Source organism: Chlamydotis macqueenii, chromosome 1 (assembly GCF_036417535.1).
Source record: "Chlamydotis macqueenii isolate bChlMac1 chromosome 1, bChlMac1.mat, whole genome shotgun sequence".
Classification (NCBI taxonomy): Eukaryota; Metazoa; Chordata; class Aves; order Otidiformes; family Otididae; genus Chlamydotis; species Chlamydotis macqueenii.
Window position 1 is genome coordinate 31,211,710 of NC_141556.1, and position 21,803 is coordinate 31,233,512.

A 21,803-nucleotide genomic window follows, 5' to 3' on the forward strand; every position below is an offset into this window, starting at 1 on the left:
CAGTTTCTGCTGCACGGCCACTTGGTCGCTCTGCAGATGGCCCCTGCTGGCACAGGAGACTGTGGCAGCTGTACGCGGGCAGCAGTCGGTTATCCAGCAGGTATTTTCTTTCCTTCACATTACAGTTGTAGCCACTTCATATTTGTAGGCACCCTGACTAGTCAGGCCTTTATAAAATCAAACCACACAGAAAAAGATACTTCTCTTTCCTTCTAGAGATAATGAGGAAGAAAACAGATCATTATTACTGTCCAGGACACAATGCCTTTGTTTTCCTCCCTCACAATAGCTACTTGTAAAGCAGAAGCTCCTGCAGCCAGGCCTCAGAAAACAGTGCTCCACGGTCACAAGAGCCCACAGTCAGCTCAAAGTCACTAAAAGCACTGGAAATTACTATTTCTCAGGTCCCCAGAACTTTGAAATGCCTAATTTCCAGTTGGCCTTAGACTGCCGAACCCCAAAGGCATTGTGAAAAACTGGCAATGTCAAGAGGTCCCTCTGTAGAAGGGTCTCCACGGTAAGTTCCCCGTTGCAAAAGCACTTCAGAGGTATGGAGTCCCCAGAACAAATAAACTTCAGCTGACATTAGGTACCTTGTTCTGGTGACCTTTTCTATCAAGAGCATCCCTGACAGACCTGGTATCAAGTGCTCAGCTGACATATAGGGATGTTTGTGAAATGGGAAGAGAGTTACTCTTAGCATGGAGCTGGTGCCAAGCCTTCTCTTTTCTGCCTGGGACAATTCCTCGAAAGTTGACTCCCATGCCAACCTTCTGTCCTGGAGAAATCTACTGTACAATGAGACAACAAAATTCTCAAGCTAGATTCAGCATTGGGCTGAGGAGTGTTAGAGTGGTTTTCAGCTGTGTGAGGATGGGAGCATGTTTCCCGAGCAAGCCAAAAGGATAAGCACAGGTGCTGCTTTGCTAACCCTACAAGCCACTTCTATGACTGTTGGCTGTCATCATGGGGTGAGATGGGGATAAGCAGGCTGCTATTCCAAATGTCAAGTTTTCTGTCATGTTAGAGGGCAGTCTTGGTGGTGGAAGAACATAATTGGTCACAACATGTGCCTGTGCTGCCATGCTTTTGCAGAGATTTGCTATCTATGGGGGCAAAGGCATGCACCATGGAGATGGCATGGAATATGTGCTGGCAGTCTCAGATCACTGCAGACCACATGAGGAGGTGATCTGAACAGTAGTGTAAGAGTCCTGTTCCTTGAGGAACATGGCCACCAGAAGCTGGGTCCTCTTCCAGAGCCCCAAAGCATTATGGGTGCTGCCAGAGGCATGCTAGGGGAAGAAAATGAAGGAATCTGAAACTGCGCAAAGCAGACTCAAAACCTGTACGAAGTGGCAAACAGAACTTCTAATTAGGTGCTCAGAAGTATGTACTTTGTTTATCATGACAGTTCCTGGACAGCTTTTCTTCCCTAGTTACCTAAAAAGAAACAAGAATAAAGAGCTTCTTCAGAAGATAAGTCACCCTGTCAGACTGTGCTTGTGAAAACAAACATATTGCATCTCATAAACTCCTTTTCCACAACAGTAAACAGCAGATTAGAAAATGATTGAATGCAGTTGATTTTCTAATCTGATGCAGACATACTTGAACAGATTTATAGAGATACAGCACTGCAGCCCTCGTTTAGCTTGAATTACACAATAACTGCTACAGCTAGCCTGTATTTTAGCATTAGCCTCTTCTCTGCAGTCACCTACCATGAAGGTCAGCAAATCAGACCACGGAAGGCTCAACGTTAGCACCTCACATCTCTGAGTTTTTGTTTGGGTATGTGTGTCAGAGCTGTGCATCTCTAATCTCTACACATATGTCTCTGTCTCTACTAAACCAAGATGTCACAGTAGATGATGGCAAGCAGTCAGCTGTGCACTCAGCTGCATCTACTCTTCCACATCTCTGCAAAGATGTCTAGGATTTCATAGTTTTGCTCAGACAAGTCATCTTGCCTTAATCTCATCTTCTTCTCAAGGTCTAGAACAATAGCTGTTGTGAATCAAGGTCTAGGTTTATTTCCCTAGGGATAAAAGGTATGGTAGCATTTCTGTACGAGTTCCTACTCGAGTACTGCTTCAAGATCTTCCCTTTCTCTTTCCTAGAAAATATCTTTTTTTTTTCTATGTCATTGTGCCACATTCTGAAGAACTCTAAATTTTTTTTTAGCTCTGTGCTGTGAACTTGTCTATGTCTGGTTTGACCTCTGACATCCCTGTACCTCTAATGCTGTGGTTTTTAGTAGTGTCTTTAATGACCATATGCCTAATTTTGAAACCTAATGCTACTGTTACCCAATTGTTAAATGGCTTATAGAACAGTCTCTGTGCTCATCTGTTTCTCTGTTTATTTCTGGACAAGGGTGCACTTGCCTAAGATAGCTCTCTTCGTGTTACTTCTTGAATTTGTGCCATCAAACAAAGAATGATAAAAGTATTACAGAAAAAAAAAAAAAAAGCAGTAGCCTTGTCTCTCCTGCTCAAAAATGTCAGTGTTACAGCATTTCTATACCTTTGAGCCGGAGCACAAATGTTGCTCAGAACAACAGATAACTGGAGAAATAAGAAAATCACTACTACATAGCTAAAAAAACCAGAAGATCATAGATATTCACATACCAGATATTCAAATTATTATTGAATGTGCTAAATAAAATGGTTATCTAGCATTTAAATATGTGAGGGAACTCGGACTTAAAGCTGTTTTTGTGATCCATGGTAGTGGAAAACAGTGAACAGGTGCACGCACACATACAGAAAAAAAAGCTGGATGTATCCATACTCAGTTAAAAGTTCCCTGTCAGGAGTACAGGCATTCTCCTGGCTCCATTTTAGGGCCCATAAGAGATTAGAAAGTCAGGGAATCAGTCCCATAGATCCAGAGATTTCCACTGCCTCTCCTAAAGTGGCTTGACCCACCTTGCCTGCAGCTGTAAGCATCAGATTCTGCCAGCTATACCTGAGAGGGCTAGCGCCAGCCTACGGACCACATTGCTTCTCACCAGTTGGGATTTACAGCATCAAGGAGCAACAAAACTGCATGCTTTATGTTTTTAGGCTTGCACAGCAGGAAAATGTGTCTGAACCACTGCTGGTGACAAAATAGTCTGTGCTCTGTCTCTTCAGCCATCTGATTTGAGATTAATTAATTAATTAATTTGCTTCTGCACGTTTTCAGAATATTCAAGGGAACTCCTGAGCTGCGGAAACTGCTGGACTCTTGCAGCAGTCAGCATCGCAGCAAGCAAGGAAGTGAGTTCCAGCACTGGAGGAGATAAGTGATTATCCTTTAAATGTGAGCCCTGCCTGAGCACTTTGGAAGGAGCAAGAGTAGTTACAGAATGAGAGACTGACAATCTTAAATGCAGACTGGAAAAGAGCTCACTTCCAGTGAGAGGAAAGTGTGAACACCAGAAATCATCCATCATTAACTAAGGTTTTTCATTATTTTAGTGAGATACAGCTCACAGATGGAAGATACCCAAACTTCAAGATAATTGCTGTATGTGATACTAGCTCTTCCAGCAAAATGTAGTGAGACAGAGAAGGCTCATTTCCACTGTTCTCAGAAATTGTGTCAGTTTCCGAATGGAAAATTATATGCTATTGCCAGAAAAGAATGAAAAAATAATGAAGCTCAGGGACTATGTCGCAAAGGGCAGGGGGTTAGGGGAGATCAAGCAGAAGAGGACACAGTAAAGCATTCAGTTGCTTTACTGAGAAGTGCTATGCTGGTATACTATGAATTGAAAATGATCAAACAAAATACAAAACCACAGGCAGAAGCTCACCTGCTAGAGACAGAATGGTAAAACTAAATAGATCTGGTTGCTGTTTATGTATCAGTGGAACTTTCTATTAGGAATTGGAGGATAAAAGAAAGGTATTCCTTCTGTTTATGCTGAGGCTCCCACCTGCACATATAACTGGACCTTTGCAAATTCACTGCACCTCAATTTAATCTCTAAAGCCTGGGGAAAATTATTTCCAACAGGATGTCAGCTGTCAGCATTTGGAACATCTCAGTATCTTTTCATTTTAAAGTTTCTTTCTTTTTGTGTATATATTACATTTATTGTGATGCATTAATGCATTGATTTTAATTCATTTGTTGTCTTCCATATTAAACATTTTCAGTATTTTTTTTTCTGAGTTCTTCAAAGGATTTGATTGATCTGGGGCAGATTTCTTGAACTGTTCTAAATTCCCAATTCATGCCTAGAGGTCATCACAACAAGAACATTCTGATGGGATCTCAGCTCCTCTTCCAGGCTTCCCCAAGGCCTAGTGATTAGCCATCACAGTGATCATCAACTTCTAAACACCATTTGGTGCTTGGACTAGAACAGACTCCATGAATAACTAACTTAACTGCCAGTTAAAGCTGAGAATACTCACATACCACATCATAGTATGGATTGTTATTGAGGTGATGGGCTGCGCAGGTATTGCTTCTCCTCCTATCCTGGGTGTTTTGCTTGTGTGAATTGTATGGTTTCGGGATCAGAAATCATTTTTTTTCCGTGGTATTTTGGACTAACATAAAAAGCCAAGAGGTGCGAAACCTTTCACCTAAAGTAATTCTAGTTTTCTGGACCTTAAAAAATACATCATTATCCTGACATGGTGACGAATACAAGAGAGTCCTGGAAATATGTTTGGTTATGCAGAAAAAAATAAAGCTGAACTGATGTCTCTCCTCTGGGAACCTAGCAGAGCCAGTCAATTTATCCAGAGATTTTCTCACTTAAACTGCTTCAAGAAATCCAAACATAAGCCAGTAGAGCAATTGTGTGTTTGTAAATTAAAACTAATCTCATCCTTAGAAGGTCCAACAGACTTAGAGAACAAGGTATATCTTAAGCAAGCAGACAAGAAAGCCCTTTGGGCATTTTTCTAGTTCAAGACTAAAGGATAACTTCAAAAGGACTTAATTGATGTAATTTTTCACCAAAGTTTTCCTCTCCTTCTTAGTTTCCCAGGCAAAACCTTTCCTTCATTCTAAGCCTTACTACATGTGATCAAAATTAATATTTCTGTGTTGGGACAGGGAACAGATCTTACTCTTTCACCAACTTTGCTCTTTTTCTCTGTCATCTGAAAAGACATTTTTTGTGTGTGTATGAATCATTAAGTTCATTCACATTATGTATATGCACAAGTGCATGAACATTTGATGGACTGGAATAATGTTTGACTAAAGCAAGAGTTGTAGCTCTAATAGCTATTATTAGGCATTTTCCAGAATCTTGGAGTTGCTTCCTAGCTAATTTCCATAATGGAAACCTCTCCACTGCAGACAAACTCTCTTAACCTGAGGGACACTTAGCTGAAAGCTGTAACAGGTTAGATCATAAGGTCAAGCTTGACTCTAAGCTCAAATTTTGGAAATGGAGCTGCTTAGTATTCAGCACTTTAGAAGTCCCTTGGACAAACTGCCCGGTGTCTGTAGACTTTTGATCTTCGTGGAGCAGTTTTTCAAGAACCTTGAACCATGAATTACACTTGTAACAGATTTTTTAACTGTCTCAGCCAATCTCTTCTAATAGAAAAATGTGAACTCTAATCATGCACATAAAACGTGTTTGGCGTTTGATTAAACTTGCAGACAGTTTAATCCGCTGTGTGTGAAGGGCTTCCTCCCTTTATTTATATAGCAGATAAAACATTAGTTCTGATGAAATCGATATCAAATTTCCATTGACTTTAACCATTTTGCCATGTTGAATACAGCTGTCAAAGATGGATGTATTTTCTGTAATATGCCACAGATCACATTAAATACATATTTTACATAATCCTTTCTCTCTCAAGTTTCTGACAAGTTCCAGCAGTCCTTTATGTTCCTTGAGATCACCTTCTGAGCATGACCAAATGTATCATGGTCTGCATACTTTGGTATTTGTGGATGTTTTAAAAAGTTCACCTCTCTTTTACCTGAACAACTTGATCTAAGAATTTTCAGAACACATCCATCTGATTGATTAAACTTGATACCAAACCAAGCTGATGGTAATATCTTCTTGTGATTAGAATTGTCCAGGGTATATGAGACGTATGTTTAACTCCTTTTTCATCTTTTGCTACCTAGAAGCTAAGAAATGGAGTATTCCAAAATAAAATGGTGCTGTCATCTCTCCTTCCAAAAGCATTTCACTCTGCATGGAATTATTAAATACTCATAGGCACAAGAGAGAATGCTGTAATCATTAGTCTAGATAGGCAAGCTATTGGGGAGAAGGGAGGCCAGTTACAAATCTAATTAAAAAAAAAAGAAAAAGACATAAAAAACCAGTGAAATATGTGCAGATATAGAGTTAGAACTGACGTTTCCCCATACATAAGCAAATATATAAATTACAGAGTTTCTGTATTCTGTGTGAGATGTATTTTATGCATGTAATCTTAATTTCTCTCAGTGTTTAATTATCCTGTACAAGGTGGAAGAGTGTCAGTAGGGTGGACTGAAAATTCTAAAACTCTTGTCTTCATCCTCAGATTCCCCTAGATGCTGCCATAAAGTTTGTGCCCTGATAAGTTAAAGTTCAATAAGCAAAGGAAACGACTGAACCCAGACCTCCTACTTTCTTTCTCAGCACTCTAATGATCAAGCTAATGGAAGATGAGACAGGTGATAGCACCAGCAGCTCCTCCTCTCCATCTGCTCCTCAAAGAACAGGATCCTCTCTTTCCATTTTGCATTCAAGCATGTAATTCCTGAAGGAAGTTTCAGTCCTGTGAATCTCTGGCAGTGTCTCCCAGCAGCTTGGAATATCTAAAGTCCTAAAAAGGCAAGATTAAAACCACAGCATTTTCATGTGGCTCTCACCAACTGGTTCTTTGCTTAGCCTGCTAGCCTTCTTCGGTGCTAGAAGCACTCTGATTTCTTGTAAGGGAAGCCTAGGTGATAGCTAATATATCAGGCACGGCAGTCCCTAACTGTAGTCATAAATTGACAGTAGTTCTGAAGCCTTAAATTAAGTATTATTTTTCAATTCTTGACAGCACATCAGAACACTTCTGTGCAGTGTCTTGCCTGTACAATTCTCTTGCTAGGCTAGTTCTCAACACATTTTACATCAAAACACATCCTCTGCCTGGCTCTCTGTGAAAGCTGATTTCGTTACTGTATACCAAGCAGTGCAGCTTTTAACATTAGACATTATCACTTAGCTTGTGATCTTGTCTTTGGTCTCTTTTCTGCTTAGAGATATTCACATTGTATGCTGCTATAGTAAATAAACACTAGCTTCAAAAAAGTATTAGTCCGGCAGTAAGTGTGTTTACTTTACTATTAAGGTATCAGAAGCTTCTCCAAATGAAATTTGAAATGCCCATAAATAAATTAGATTAAAATTAATCTCAAAAGTTGTTCAGTTTTTGATTGGGAGGGCCTTATATCTACTGAACACGATTAGTGTACATTTTATTGACTTTCAATAAATTCAGTGTGGTATTGCTCATGGTTTTATTTTGTGTCAAATACTTTGCGCGCTACACCGTGCTTCATTCACCACTGTTAAGACCTCAAAACAAGTGGAACAGTGGGACAGTGGGACAACTCATGTTAACATCACATGGGTGGCACTCAGCTGAGTAAATGCAGACTTGTACAATGTAGACATTCACAGCTGAACGAGACACTCGCTGGTCCTATTACAGTCAAGGGAGAGAAATAGGCATTTCTAGGATGCAACTCAGCTTATCCTAATGTAGACATCTAAAATAGGTTAGATGAATCATACATTAAAAATGCCTATTTCTGGTTCCCTTTATACTCAGTAGAGAGAGTGACTAGCTCAGATGCAGACATTCACATAGTAGACATCTAAAGTTAGGTGAGATGAACAACCCAAGATGTCTTTACACGTGCCTTAAAAACGTCTGGTCTAGGAACAAAATGTCAAAGAATTATTTTCAGTTAACACTAGCCTCCTCCACTATATCAGCCCTCTGATTATTTATTTGGTAACCTCTTCCTAAAAACACTTTGCAAGTGTTCCGATCATGAGTGATAGGCATCACACCCAAGTTTTTGATAGCTTTTCCTGTGTTACAATACTGTGATTATATGTACATGTATCAATTTTGTGTCTCAGTTAAATGAATGTGTCGTGTACCTGATCAATGCTTCTCTAAACAAACACTACAAAAAAAACCCCTAACATTAATATAGAAGGAGGCAGTAGATAGCTAAGTGAATCAAAGTTGATGTTAAAGCAACGTGAAGACTAAACCACTACGTCTGGAAATGCCCATCCGTGGATATAACTGTAGCAGGCAAAGTGAGGAGAAATGATACAAAAAGTAGTATGATGACTACAGAAAAGATGCAAGGCAGTAGAGAAGAACTCTGAAATCTAATATTCCGTCAGCCACACAACTTCTGCTTATCATAATGGCTGTTGTTATGTATGCCAACAAGGCCACCTGTTTCTTTTTTGCTTGGTGCCACCACCTTACTACCAGTATGGATGGCACTCGTCCACAATAGTGGATACCATCACCAGCAAAAGTAGCTTCTAGCTCTGAAATAGGCTGTAGAAACCTTTGAATTTACTTGTTTACTCCTAATTATATGTATGCCATGATTTGGAAAGTTCTGCTTTGTGCTATTGAATATGTATATTTTTGTTTATCTCAGTAATATAAAAAATACAGAGTTTAAATTCTTAGGGGAATCGTAAGGATAGAAACATACCAGCTGCAATGTTTCAGCCTAACCATACATCAGTATAGAGTTGTTTATTACATCCTCCCTGCAACAGTGAAATCTCTTTATTTATTTGATTCCTGTGGTCTAACTTGCACCAAGTGGACTGCCACAGCCTATTGGTTTATGCTTATAAAATTTGGTATATTTGCCATCCAAATACTAGCTCGATCTTTGCTCCTAAATTTTAAGAAAGTTACACTTTCAACTCAAGTCCTTCCCCTGAAGTGTGCTTCACTGAACTTCCCCTGAAGCTCTCCAGTCCACCTCCTGAAGGTTTGGCTCACAATGTTCCCCTGGGAATCTGGCAAGGATGCAAAAAAGACAGCTGTCTGAGAAATCATGCTTCTCTCAGCATTTTATACCCGTATTTTCTCAAAGCTAGGAGTAGCTGCATATTCTCCTTATGGAACACCGTATCTAGGAAGCAAAGTCAGGCAATATCTTAACGTTTTAGGCTCCCTGTTTACAGCTTGCTGAATGTTTACTTAGACTGAGTGGGTTTGTATTTAAGATTAAATAAATTAGTTGGGAACATGTGAGTTGTATAGCAAGAAAAAAATGTAAGCAAACAAACAAAAGTAAAGAACATTTAGGGGTACATGATAAATTCAAGCACTTACTTCCCTCTCTTTATAAAAAGGATTTTCTTCACATCCATCTAATCTTCTTTGCATATTCTGGTCTCAAACAATAATATCCTGGCCTCAAATTGACAGGAGCTTGAATATCTCTGAAGCCTGAAGCAGTAGTGTCTGACTTATTGTTTAACCCTTGGATATTTATATGAATGTGCTATATCACTTACGGAATATATTATTCATCTAGAGTCTTGTTTTTCAGAAGGCCAGCTGCTTGGATTTAACTTGCCACAGTTGTAATGGGGTTTCTGCAGGGATGCAGGGTAAGGACTTTTTGCTCATCTTGGACATCGCGTTTCGCACTATTAAGTTATCATTGTAGAGTTCACCTTGAAAGCCTGTAATGTGTAATAAAGAGTTAACCACTATAAAATTTGCCACCTTGCAAAGCAGAAAAGGCTATTCCTAAAATGGCTGATCCAAAAGCATGTTCAGCAGCGGCAGATAATCATACTTACTATGTTAAACGTAGACTTGGAATAATTTCAAGCAATATTGAGCATAGACCATAGAAGTCTCAAAATGATATTAAAATGTTTTCTGACATTGCGCATTAAATGAACTGCAAAATGTGAAAGGGAAGGTGAGCACTGTGAGCGCTCCTCGATTGGATTGAGAGGCACGTTCAGCAGAAAGGTTTATTTGAAATAACCCACATGCAAGACCCTTCTCCGAACAGTCTCGTACACAGCTTCTCTTTAAGTGATCACATCTAAGTGTCTGACTCCCTGAACTTGTGAACTGGAAATTTAACCTAATTCAATTTTATTCTGACTGGTGAAGAATGCGCTGGTACGGGCTGTGGGCAGGCCACTGGCTTCACTATTTGCGGCAGTCCCCGGGACAACCGGCATGCCGGGGAGGATTCCACCGCCCCCCAGAAGAAGCCAGCAATGAAAGACTCTGTCTTTCCAAAGTCAGTTTAATTTACTGTATTGTTGTACCCACCACGGCTGAAATTATTGGCTCCAATCCGGCAAACACCCGTGTTTAACTATACACATGTGAGCAGGGCTACCAAGTTCAATAGGACTATTCTCGAGTGTAAAATAATATCCTTGTCTCCAGTTTGGGAACTACTGAAACCATCTATTTAGAGAGGCACTGCCGGGCTAAAATAATGCGTCTATTTAAAACGCCGCCTTTGCCAGGGCCCGCACCGCTGAGAGGGGGTGGGTGTCGGGGTGCCCCGAGGAGTGTTTGGCTTTCCCCGGCCGGGGGAGGGCAGGGGAGCGGGCCGCCGCGGCCCGACACCGGCCCTGAGGAGGCTCCCAGCGGGCCGGGGGCCGGGTCGGTTATCTTGCAGACACCCGTGAAGAGGCGGTGGGGCTGAAAAGGCCGAGACGTGGGACCGCCTGCAGGTCCGCTCGCACAGCGGGATGACGGTTTGACCCCGATTTTTACCCGCTTGGCGGAGGGAGGGAAGCGGCGGGAGGGAGAGTGCGAGGGGGGGTGGGGGGCCGGCCACCGCCCGCAGGCGATGCCCAAGATGGAAGCCGCCGCCCAGCCGGCCACCGCCTCAGGTGCGAGAGACCCACGCCGCTGCCAGCAGCCGCCGCCCCGCCCCGCCCCACCCCCCCCCATGCGCACGCCCCAGCGCAGCTCGCGCAGACGCGCGCCTGCCCCGCCCACGCCCCCCCCCCTCCCCCTCTCCGCGGGAGCGCGCCCCGCGGTACGCCGGGGGCGGGGGTGCTGGGGAGGTGATAGGCGCGGGAGCGCGCCTGCCTGGGCTCTTCTCAGCGGGCTGCCGAGCGGGCAGGAGGAGCGCGGTCGCGCGTCCCCCCTCCTCGACCCTCTCCCCGGGGCGGAGAGGCTGCAGCTTCCCGTGAGTACCAGCTTGGCTGTCCCTGTCACCGCGCCGCGCTTCAGGTCTGCGGGCGGTGCCGCGCCCGCCGCACCGGTAGCAGCCCCCTGTGCCACCACCGCTCCGACCGTGCGGAGCCGCCTGGGCTTCTTTTACCGTGGGTACCGGGGCTCCTCTGAGGGGGACGGGCGAGCGGGGAGCGGCGCGGCGCGCGGGCGGCAGCGGCAGGTGCCCGGGGCGGCGCGGACGTTTGTGAGGGCGACGCCGGGCAACGGCTGCGAAGAGGCAACCGGTGAGCCCGCCCGCTGCCGGGGCTTTGTTGCGGCGGACAGTGGGGACCTCTCCGGGGGTGGGGGGCAGTTCCTGCGCGTCGCAGCCGCGGAGCGTCTCCGCCCGGCCGGGCGGAGACGCTCCGCGGCTGCGACGCGCCCACGTCTCTCGGCGGGTTGGTCGCCATTTCGTGCGCTGGCCGGCGGGGGCGAGGGGCGAGGGCGGGCGGCGTGTGCGGGGGAAGGAGCTGTCTGTGCTGAAGTGCCGGGATCCGGCTTGCGGCTTTTACGCGTTTTATTTATCCCCTCTCTTTTTTTTTTTTTTTTTTTTTTTTTTTTTCTTCTTCTTCCCTTTCCCCTCCGTCTTCCGCGCTTTGCTTCTTGCAGAGAATAGCAACGCTAAATTTAATTAGGTATAAAATAGCTAAAATGTGGTTGGATCCTGAGCTGTTCCTGTAGCGCCTTGCCTTCTCTCGATGGAGATTAATGCAGAAAATTGGAGTGAATACACCTGCTCTTCAGTTAAAAAGTAATAATTAACTAAATCTTCAGCTACCGCGGAACTCTTCAGCACAGATGTGTTCGTTTTGAAGTCTGAAATGTGTTTAAACTAAGGCTTCGGGGTCCAAGTATAAACAGCACCTGATTAATAATGCCAGGCTGTTTAAATATTTAAGATCATAGTGTGCTTTAGCCGGGTCAATAAGGCTGTACCGTATTGACAAGTACTCTGTGAAAGGAATACTATTTCTTAGCTGTCTGTACAGTTAGATAAAACAATGGAAAGTAAGACCTACAGATCATGACAAGATGTTCTTTTATCCATAAAGGTCCAGCTTTTTGCTGTTTATTCAAAACAACCTCCTACTGAGTCAAGAAGCCAGTATTAACCACCTGGGTTTCTTTTTTCTGACGTTCCCTGTCTTTGAGTATTTCTTCCTCTGTTTATGAGTATTAAAATAGGTTTTGATTCTTAATTAAGTATATTATGCAAGTGGTAGATGAAACCTGAAAGCTTTATTGCATCTAACAGGTGCACTGTTAATCATTTCAATTTCCATAATTGTACATAATCCATGTGATAACTTTATGGATAATAATTATATAGGGCTGTGCATAGAATAGGTCACTGTACAACACCAGAAGGCATCTGGACTTCATTTTGAGTTTGAGAGCAGCGTGTATGCCAAGAGATGCATCTTGCCGGTAGTCAATGGCAAAGGATATCAGCTGGAAAGAAAAGCATACTATAGTGTTACTTACTAGTTCAAAGGACTTAAAAGTCAGAAAAGTGACTTGCAGGTGCAGTGTATTTTTCATATTTGTCTGATCTGTTTGGTATTACCATTTGTATGAAGACATCTTGGGCATTTGTTTAGTTGATGGCTGTCCCTAGTTTTGAATAGAAATTGCAAAGCAAGTGATTAGAGTTGCTAAAGAGTTTTATACCAACGTCTGTAAAAGTTACTTATTTGAATTTCAAAGTACTGTGAAATTCTCTTGAGTGTCTAAAATTAGCTGTCAGACGGTATCGATAAAGAAGGGAAGGTGTGGTATTCTGAGAATACCAGTTCTGAGAATATTGAATGTAAAGGAGCAAAATGAGAAAGCTGCTTGATGTTGACAGAACTCAGGATCCATTAGAATGAATCCACGTTCTGGATTGTGCAAAGGCGGTATAGCTGAAGGAAAGCTGTACAGCTGTGCGACCACATCAGATGACGGGGTAGTGTGTACCAGCTGGTGTTAATGGTGGAGCTAAAACCCTCTTCACAGCTCACAGAATAAATCCACAATTAATCATACTCATATTGATATCTTAGTTCTGTGATTAGTCTTACTGGCCACAGTAAAAATACTTGAATGTAATAATGCTCAAGGTGAATGAGATGACTAGAATCTGAGCTTTAGCATTCCTTATCTTCTTACAGAAAGCATAATGTTTGTCACATATACCACAGCTTGTTTCATAAGAAGGCTTGTAATAAGAAAATTTGACTTTTTAAGATGGTCTTTATTTTTAGGAAATGCAATGGAATAACGAATCCAGTGGATGCTTACTGATACCTCCTGTTAGCTTGTTGTGCTTTGGTCTTTCTCTTTGGTGCTCAAAAAGGTGATGACAGAAGCTTTAGCAACCAAGTTAGAGTTTCTGGGGGTTAATGAGATGTCTCTCTAATTGACAGATTTTATTGGTTTGAGGATTACGATTTAAAGTCAGGAAAAGGTAGTGCTAGTCTCCCCAGTCTTCCTGCTGTGGGGAAATGACTCTCCACGGTATCTGAACATAAAACATACTGAATACACTAAGGGTTTAGGTTTCTGTTAATAGATTATTGCACAGCTCAAATAGCTCAATCAGCCTGAAAATTAAATCTGTTTTGCCTGCGGCTGTGGAATTGCTGGTAGTCCGTAGGTTTTTTTCAATTGTCCCAAATCATCTTGAATTGCAATTACTTACCTTCCATTGTATTGGAATAGTACAGTAAAACTGTGCTATTCAGTTTTCACTGGATGTGTTCATTTTGTTACGTTTTATGGACAGAGTTGGTAAAATGGGAAGCCATTCAGAGAAAGTACATCTCGGTAATGTAAGTGGAGGGAATAATGTAGGAGGCTGTCTGCTGGACAATATGCAGTGAATTTGATTTTGCCTTCCTGAGTGGGCTGATAGTATTCAAAAAATTCAGTTATAATTTCTCTGCAGTGATAATTTGCTGCATTTTAAATTGGTAAGTATGTGTATTGCCTGTTCAGTTTAATATTAAAGATGCTGTAACTTATGCATTTACTGATATTGTCTTGTAAATATAATATTAAGGGAGTTTGTAAAGAGTTAATCTCCGATAATAAGATTAACACGATGCACCATGAGTTTTGTCCGACTGTTTGTTAACCAGGAAAGGATAGTTGCACGCTAGCTATATTGCTTTCTTCTGAGCTACTGGAGGCTGGCTGAGCTTTCAGTTATTTACCTCAATAGAAAACTGAAAGGGAAAAAGTGAACAAAGGAGGTCTGTTTTGCCTGTCCCACTTGCTGGGCTGTTGTCTTTGCCCTTTTCAGTGAAGGAGGGGGTAGAGCTGGGTCAAAGTTGAAGAATACTGAAAAGGAATTCAAGTCTTATATTGAAATGTGAATGATAGCTTAGTTTGAGTGCCGAACACATTTGTTTGAATTGTTGTGGTTTTTTTTTTTTTTCTTCTCTATCTCTGGAAGCTTTAACTGACAGATGGTGATGGACTGGCAGATAGACTGCTAGAAGGTATGGCTACAGATATGTGTTCAGACCCCGATTAAGATGCTCAGCAAACGAGTACATATCTGATGAGACTTTTAATACTGGAGATACTGATGCTAGACACTGTGCGACACACTAGACATTTGATTGTGTGAATTAAGGGCAGGCCCCTGCAGCTGGCATACATTCAGACTTACTTGTCTAACCTAATTGCATTGCAAATACTCCTCTGGATTGCTCTTCAGCTTCTCCCTTCTAGTAAATGTTGAATAAGTACAGAAATGTTCATCTGGATCCTCTATTAACTGTTGTAAAAAGGTTTCAATTTTTTTTTTTGTTTTGTTTTGCTGTATGAATCGGGATAAATGTATCTTAGTATTCATTTTGTGAATAGACTGTTTTGCTACACTGTTTCAGTTTTGAAATGGCTCAATTCATAATGTGATTACAGCTTTCCCCTTGTTAACTTTTTAGCATGGAAGCATAACAGCTTGAATTATAAAATGTTTCTGTAAGAGCTCACAGTACCCCCATTCTACTTTAAGCAACCAAACTTTATATAAAAAGCAGCATTTCATGCAGAGCATCTCAGATGCACAAAAATAGCCAAGTGAGGGGAAAAAAGGCCAGTTCAACTTATGAGGACGTGATAACTTTAAAAAACAGCCGCATTAGAAGGGAACTAGCTGTCTAAATTGTCAATTAAATCAGACAGTCAGTACGAATGTAGTCTCTCTGAATTCTGTAAATAATTAAGATTGCTGAATTTGGATGCATCCCAGTGTGAATACAGTTGTCCTAATACTTTGTACTGTTAGGTGTATATGACCTTTTCATTTTCTCTGCTTTAAAGTACGTAGTTGTTACTGTTTAACAGCTTGTTTGAGGAAAACAAAAGTTGATCCATAACTTCCTGGTGTATGAGTTAGTCTTCGGCAACAAATAAGGCTTTTCTGGACAGCCATCCAAAATATCAGCATACCATTTTCCCTTAGACTGTTACCTAAGTGAAGAGCTGACAGTGTTTATACATGAGTACAGATTTTCTTTGTCTTTCTGAACTGTGCCTCTCACTTCCAAGTTCCTCTTTTCCATGTTTTCAGTGTTGCTGTGTTTGTCCAACTTAATTCTGAGGGCTTGTGTAAAGGAATTGCCTTTACAATGTCACAACACTATAGGGCTCTGTGTGTGTCTGTGTGTATGCAAAGGCATTGTATATAATCAAATAGTTAAAAAGCCAGCTATTGTACAAGATTTGGAGTCAGAGAACAGTTCTGCTGGTGGAGAATAATACTATGGAATTAACTGGCCAGTGCATAGGCACTGGCCAAGGGAAGTCTTCTCACGGAATACTGTAGCCCAGGCAAGGTAGTAAAAATGAACAACATTCAAAGAGAGAGGCTAAAGATAATGAATTATGGGAAAAAAAAATCCATGAGAAAGACTACTGCATAAGGAGAAAAATGAAGAGCAATCTGTATTTTTGACTTTTGCATTAGGAAGAAGTGGTAGAGGTGAGGGAGCTGGAAATAAGTTCCGCTGGAATCTTAAAGAGAAAAAGCGACAGTCTTGGGAGCTCTGAGTAGAACAGATCAAGAATACAACTCATGTATAAAAGTGTGTGGGATGAAGCAGGGGATGGCTCCTTGGTGTGAGGTGAGAAGTGCAACCAGTCCTGAAGGAGGGAAGAATTCTGAAGATCATGTCAAAAGCAGGGAAATGAGTTACTTGAAAGGGAGCCAAAGACGAAAACCAAGAATTTGTCTTACTATTGGTGAAGGGTTGAGGTTGTTTGTTTTTGGTTTATTTGGTTGGGTTTTTTGTTTTGTTTTGTTTGTTTGTTTTCTTTTTTTTTTTCCTAGGAATTATCTAATCAAGCAATTTGAAGCAAAACATGACATACCTCTGTTATCTTTGTGGTATATTCACTGTCATTTAAAGGGCCTTTCAAAAGTATTTAAGAATTCAGTGTTTTTCATTGGTAGGCTTGTACACCACAAATTACCTTCTGTAACAGGATAGATGATCCTCTTTGCTACTTCTCCAGTGTTTAGAAGGACACATCTCTAGGGGAATCAAAATGGAGGAGATGCTTGATGTGCCTTTCTCGTTACAGTTTTCAAGTGATATTAGGAAGAAGTAAGCTTGACTGTGGCTGTTCTTTGGGTGGAATAAATAGGTTTAGTGACTTGCTTACTGCCACTCTCAGAATGCTGGAGTCTGTAGGTCCCTCCACTAAGCCCCTTCCCCACCTGTAGACCATTGCTGTGGTGTCTGGACAAATTATACAATAGGAAGTTTAACCCCCTTGAGTAGCTGTTCTTGTCTTGAAAATTGAAGGTATTTTTTCGTTGTCAGCACAGCTTAATTTGGTAATTTTGTTGCAATTTTTACATGGCCACATACAATCAACATACGACTTCTGAGGAAGTTACTGCTTTCTCTCATTTCAGTATTGCAACGATCAAGTCTGTAATTCATGAAGACAAGAGCCCTTGTCACTGGAGATGTTGGATAGGATAGGGTCTTCTCACCAGATGTAAAAGATTCCTACTTCCATTTGCCACCATATTTATTTATTATTCACTATAAAGTGAAGTTCAAAGCCATGCTAAAATAGGGAATATCTTGGCAATCAAGGTGGAAGGGTGAGCGTATGTTCTTGGGGCTGTTGCAGAGAATCTAGTCTTCTGAGCTCTCTTTTTTTTTTTTTTAATTGCAGGTGTCACTATTCTTCCCTAGGCATAGGTTTAACCAGGATATAGGGGCAGATGAGAACCATTATCTCTATCACTGCCACCCAGTTCAAGTAATACTACAAGGGTGTTTGGGACATCTGTGAGGGTGTGAAGGAAACCACCCTTCATATTGGAGCTGTGTGCATGTACCTTATGTATTGTTTGGCTTGCTTTTGTCTACTCATGAGCTGGTTTTTGGTTAGACATCTAAACCAACCAACAAATCCAATGTCCATGTTCTACGTACCAAGTGTATTTTGAATCCTCCTGAAGTTTGTGTGGTTTTTACATCACCTAATGTCTTTAAAAGCATCAAATAATGAGGGGGAGAGGATTCCACCTACTGCTTCTCTAACGATGAAGACTTAGAGCTGGGGAACACTTTTCTCTAACTTTTTCCTGGATAGGTAATACAAAGTAAGTAAGGAAGCTGCGTGACTGCTCTCCTATCACCTGAACTAACGTATGGCTATCAGAGGAGCAGTGCTAATTACTGGACTACAGACCTTGGTCCTTTGTTATTGAATGTTTTTGTCCATGTACATCTTGCATGATATACAAAGTCATAGATGTTTCTATATAGTACAATTCTGACCCCTTTAATGTGCAAATAGTCTTTTAAATATCCACCTTTTTCCCTCAGAAGCATTTAATATATTTATGGACCTTGGAGTCAAATAGCCAACACTTTGATGTATTACAAGGTGTACCCAGACAATACTGAACACACAATCTCATCTAATCAATATAAATTGAAACTTCAGGTGTTATTCTAGGGAATTTTTGCAAGTTTTCTGCTTTCCTCAGGTTTGAGGGCTTTAAAAATTGGTGTCTAAACTTAGTTCTAGATATGGACAAAATGAGGAACATCTTAAATTGTGTGGTCTATTTCTATATGATAAAGTTGGTATGTAATTCCAGTTACATAACTGGAAAGCAAGCTAGCAAAGGATGATTAAAAGATAATTAATCTGTTGGACCTCCTAGGTGGCAGTTGTCCCTAACTGCATTTTTAACTTTAAAGGGAACATATTAAGGTGAGTGTGACCACCAGAGGGCAGACACATTGTTTAATGACTCCAAACCAAAATCCTTAGAAAGGAGACTGCCTATGCCTGACAAAATAGTGAGGTAATGATTGAATAAATAACACAGTATAGATGTACAGAATTTCATAAACATTAAATAGTATTTTATTTTGTCAGTGTAAGATGAAAGTAAATACAGCTGCTTAGAACTCACCTATGGTTTTATATTCCTAAAATGGAACTCAGAACAGTTCATCAAATCATGTACTTTGACCTGTAAATGAGTTGTTAAGTTTAACCCATTTACCTTTATATTACATTTTAATTCAAGCATGTTTTCCAGAACCCTGTCCATCTTCATTTGAAAATAAAAAAGACTCCTTTCTTAATAGTTTCTCTCTTGTACTTAAAGAATATTTTAATTCTGTCTGAATTAAAGTTCATGTTTTCACAAAGATCCCCAAGTATTTGCATATTCTTCTTTTCCTTTTTATTATTAATAATATTTACATACTGTAAAGCATGTAATTTTGCTCTTCAGAGTATCATGGAAAATATTTAACATTATGGGCCTAAAATTAAATATTTCAATAAAGTAGCCTTTTTCAGGAATCCTGTACCATAGTTTTTAGTGAAAGATGATGTCCAGTAACTTTTATTTAGCTTTCTTGCTAGGAATGTAGGTGCTTAATTAAAGCATGTCATGTTTTGGTTTTTGCTGCTCATGCACCAACTCAAGTTACAGCAGTAGTGTATTTCCTTTTAATTATTTTCCTCTAAAACTTAGACAGTTTTTGGAAGGAAAGCGAAGTCTATATCTCATTGTTTCAAAGTCACAGTAGTGTTCTTTAGAGGCAGGTCTTAAGAGCTTTGATTGCTCTCTGGGAGTCTCAATTCTACCAGCTGTGTTGGAGTGAAGCATCATCAAAATAGCCTTAAATGCTAGCCCAGATTTCCCGTTTTCCCCCTGTAATTTCCAGCAGGCACAGTTCCCTTAACAGCAAGATTTCTAGAGAGGTCCTTTGTAAGATGATTTGCAGATACCATCCTTAAAACTTTATCTAGAGTGATTTCTCCAAGTTACCTCTAAAGTTTTGTGTACTTCTTCACAACCTTCTCACCCTCTTAGCATTGGAATATGGGAGTAGGTTTCTCATTGTATTCAGGGAAATGTACTAGCAGCATTGACAGCATCAGACACTCAAGAGTATCATAGGAATTAATGATTTAAGATTTGTATCTTCATCGTTCACTTGACTAATGTGTTCTAGCATCTTTTTTTTTTTTCTAGAAAATATCTAGAGCCTAGAAACATCTAAAAATAAACCTGAGTTGCTTTTAATATTTGGTTTATTTTTGCATCAGGGTTTTTGAAAAATTCTGTTAATGTTGTGAGACTTGACAACTCTCTACAAGGGCTGAATTCTGTCCCTTAAATACAGTGACAGATACACACTTAGGTGTGTTTCTTTTCTCTTCTGAGGTAAAGCTGTTCTAAAAGAGTCAAGGATTTCTGTGAGTTTCCCCCTTCTACTACTTAGTTTAACTGAGATGATATTGAAAGACACACCAACAGTTACTAATCATACTAATGGCAAATAAGTTTCACATAGCAAGCTACAGTAAATAAATACCAGTATTTTTATTATTTTAGATGGGAAAGTTCAAATTACAAACTAATATGTATTTTCGTGGTTTAACTGCTGATAAAAAGACATATTAATTGGAATGAAAGAGGTAAGACTACAAAAGTGCTGAAACCAGAACAAACTGTGGAAGATTAACAACGTGAGGGGAGACAGAGCAAAGATAGGAGATCTATTTAATTACATGCAAATAGCTAGTAACAGAATAGAGCTATGATTTCTTTTTTACTAAAACAAAACCTCAAGTTATCGTTTTAGTGAATGATGCTCGTAACTATGAAAGAATTTTAAAAAAATAGTGCAAAAAAGAATCAGTTGCAAGATTCTTCTCATAGAGACTGCACATCTGTTCCTTGTCTTGCTCTAGGCTCCAGTGATCATTCTACACACTACTACATATATGCACACACACACATATATGTGTGTGTGTGTGTGTAAGATCTGAATTGTGACAAAATGCTGAAATGAAATTGCAAGCACGTGTTTCTCTGAAGGTGCAGAATAATGCTGAGTTCTGAAGTTGAGTGCCTGATGTATCTTAGATGGTAAAGGATGGAGCAAGAATCTGTTTCTGAACAAATGTCTATGAAAACAGTCGAATATTTGCATTCATTAGTGGGAGGCTTTATCTGTGGTTGTGGGAAATAATTTATAATACACTATGGTGAGCTAATGCACTACTGTGGCAGATATTTGATATTTCTCAAAAACAGAATTCAGATTAGGGGAATTGTGAATTTACATTTCATAATTAATTACTTGATTATCATTAGATTAATTTTCACTCAGTTTCAATATTAATTTAGTTTTGTAATTAACAAAAAAAGGAACTAAACTGATACTGTGTTGGCATTGCCTTGAATATAACTTGGACTTTAACATTGCTGTTCAACATGAATCTTGCCTATCAAAGTTAAGCTATTGATAATTTTTAACACTAAATATTGCTGGAAAAAACAACACATCACTCTTCTGATAGAACACAAAATGTAACTCAACCTTGCTAATGTAATTCAATTTCTGAACACTAATCCTCAAACAAAGACTTGCTCAGAGTCCAAAATGAAACACTTGCAAGTCTGTAACTAGGACCCAGAAGAGCAACATTTTTCAGTTCCTTTGTCATCTTTATCCTTTTATTGCTGTTTCTACCGTCCTATGATAGATTTTTAAATACTTGCTATTCAGGCACAGGCAAGTAATTAGTATGTAAATCTTACTTTGAGTGCAATTGTATAATAGTAGGCACAGAACTGTAAAACAGAACTTAAAGGTTCCTTTAAGAAGGCTTACATACTTAAATATAATTAGACAGTCTGACTTTGAAGTAAGTATCTTTAAAACCTTTGTTTGCTGTATAATAGCTTCTGAATTTTCATATAAAACTACTTTGCAAATTTTTGTGTGTTCTTTGAGGCTGTGGCTATCTGTCCATACACACCAGTCCTAATGAGATTGTAATTTATGATTACAGCTCCTAGACACAATTAATGAGTACTATGTAGTACAGGGTTTTTAGCACTTAAGTTTTAAAATAATACTAAAGCTTGCTCCACTAAATTCATTCATATTGGTCAGAAAAAAATATTGTTGTTATACTGTTCAGTACCCGAGTTTAAAAACAGTGTGTGAAAGGACATGTTTAGTTTAAGTATTCTATTTTCAGAAGCATTTCATATAGCATACTTGTGAAAAGTTTTCTTTGCTA

The 21,803-nt window shown here is 40.2% G+C and overlaps 1 protein-coding gene across 20 annotated transcripts in view; it reads left to right on the plus strand.

The window, feature by feature from the left end:
• Positions 1–11,079: 11,079 nt before the first annotated feature.
• The window catches only part of NRCAM (neuronal cell adhesion molecule), a 157,651-nt gene continuing 146,927 nt past the window's right edge, over positions 11,080–21,803 (plus strand). For all 20 annotated transcript variants that reach the window (XM_086747872.1, XM_086747927.1, XM_086747978.1 and 17 more), the window contains exon 1: positions 11,080–11,196. The gene's annotated coding sequence lies outside the window, so the exon portion shown is untranslated. The remainder of the gene's footprint in view (positions 11,197–21,803) is intronic.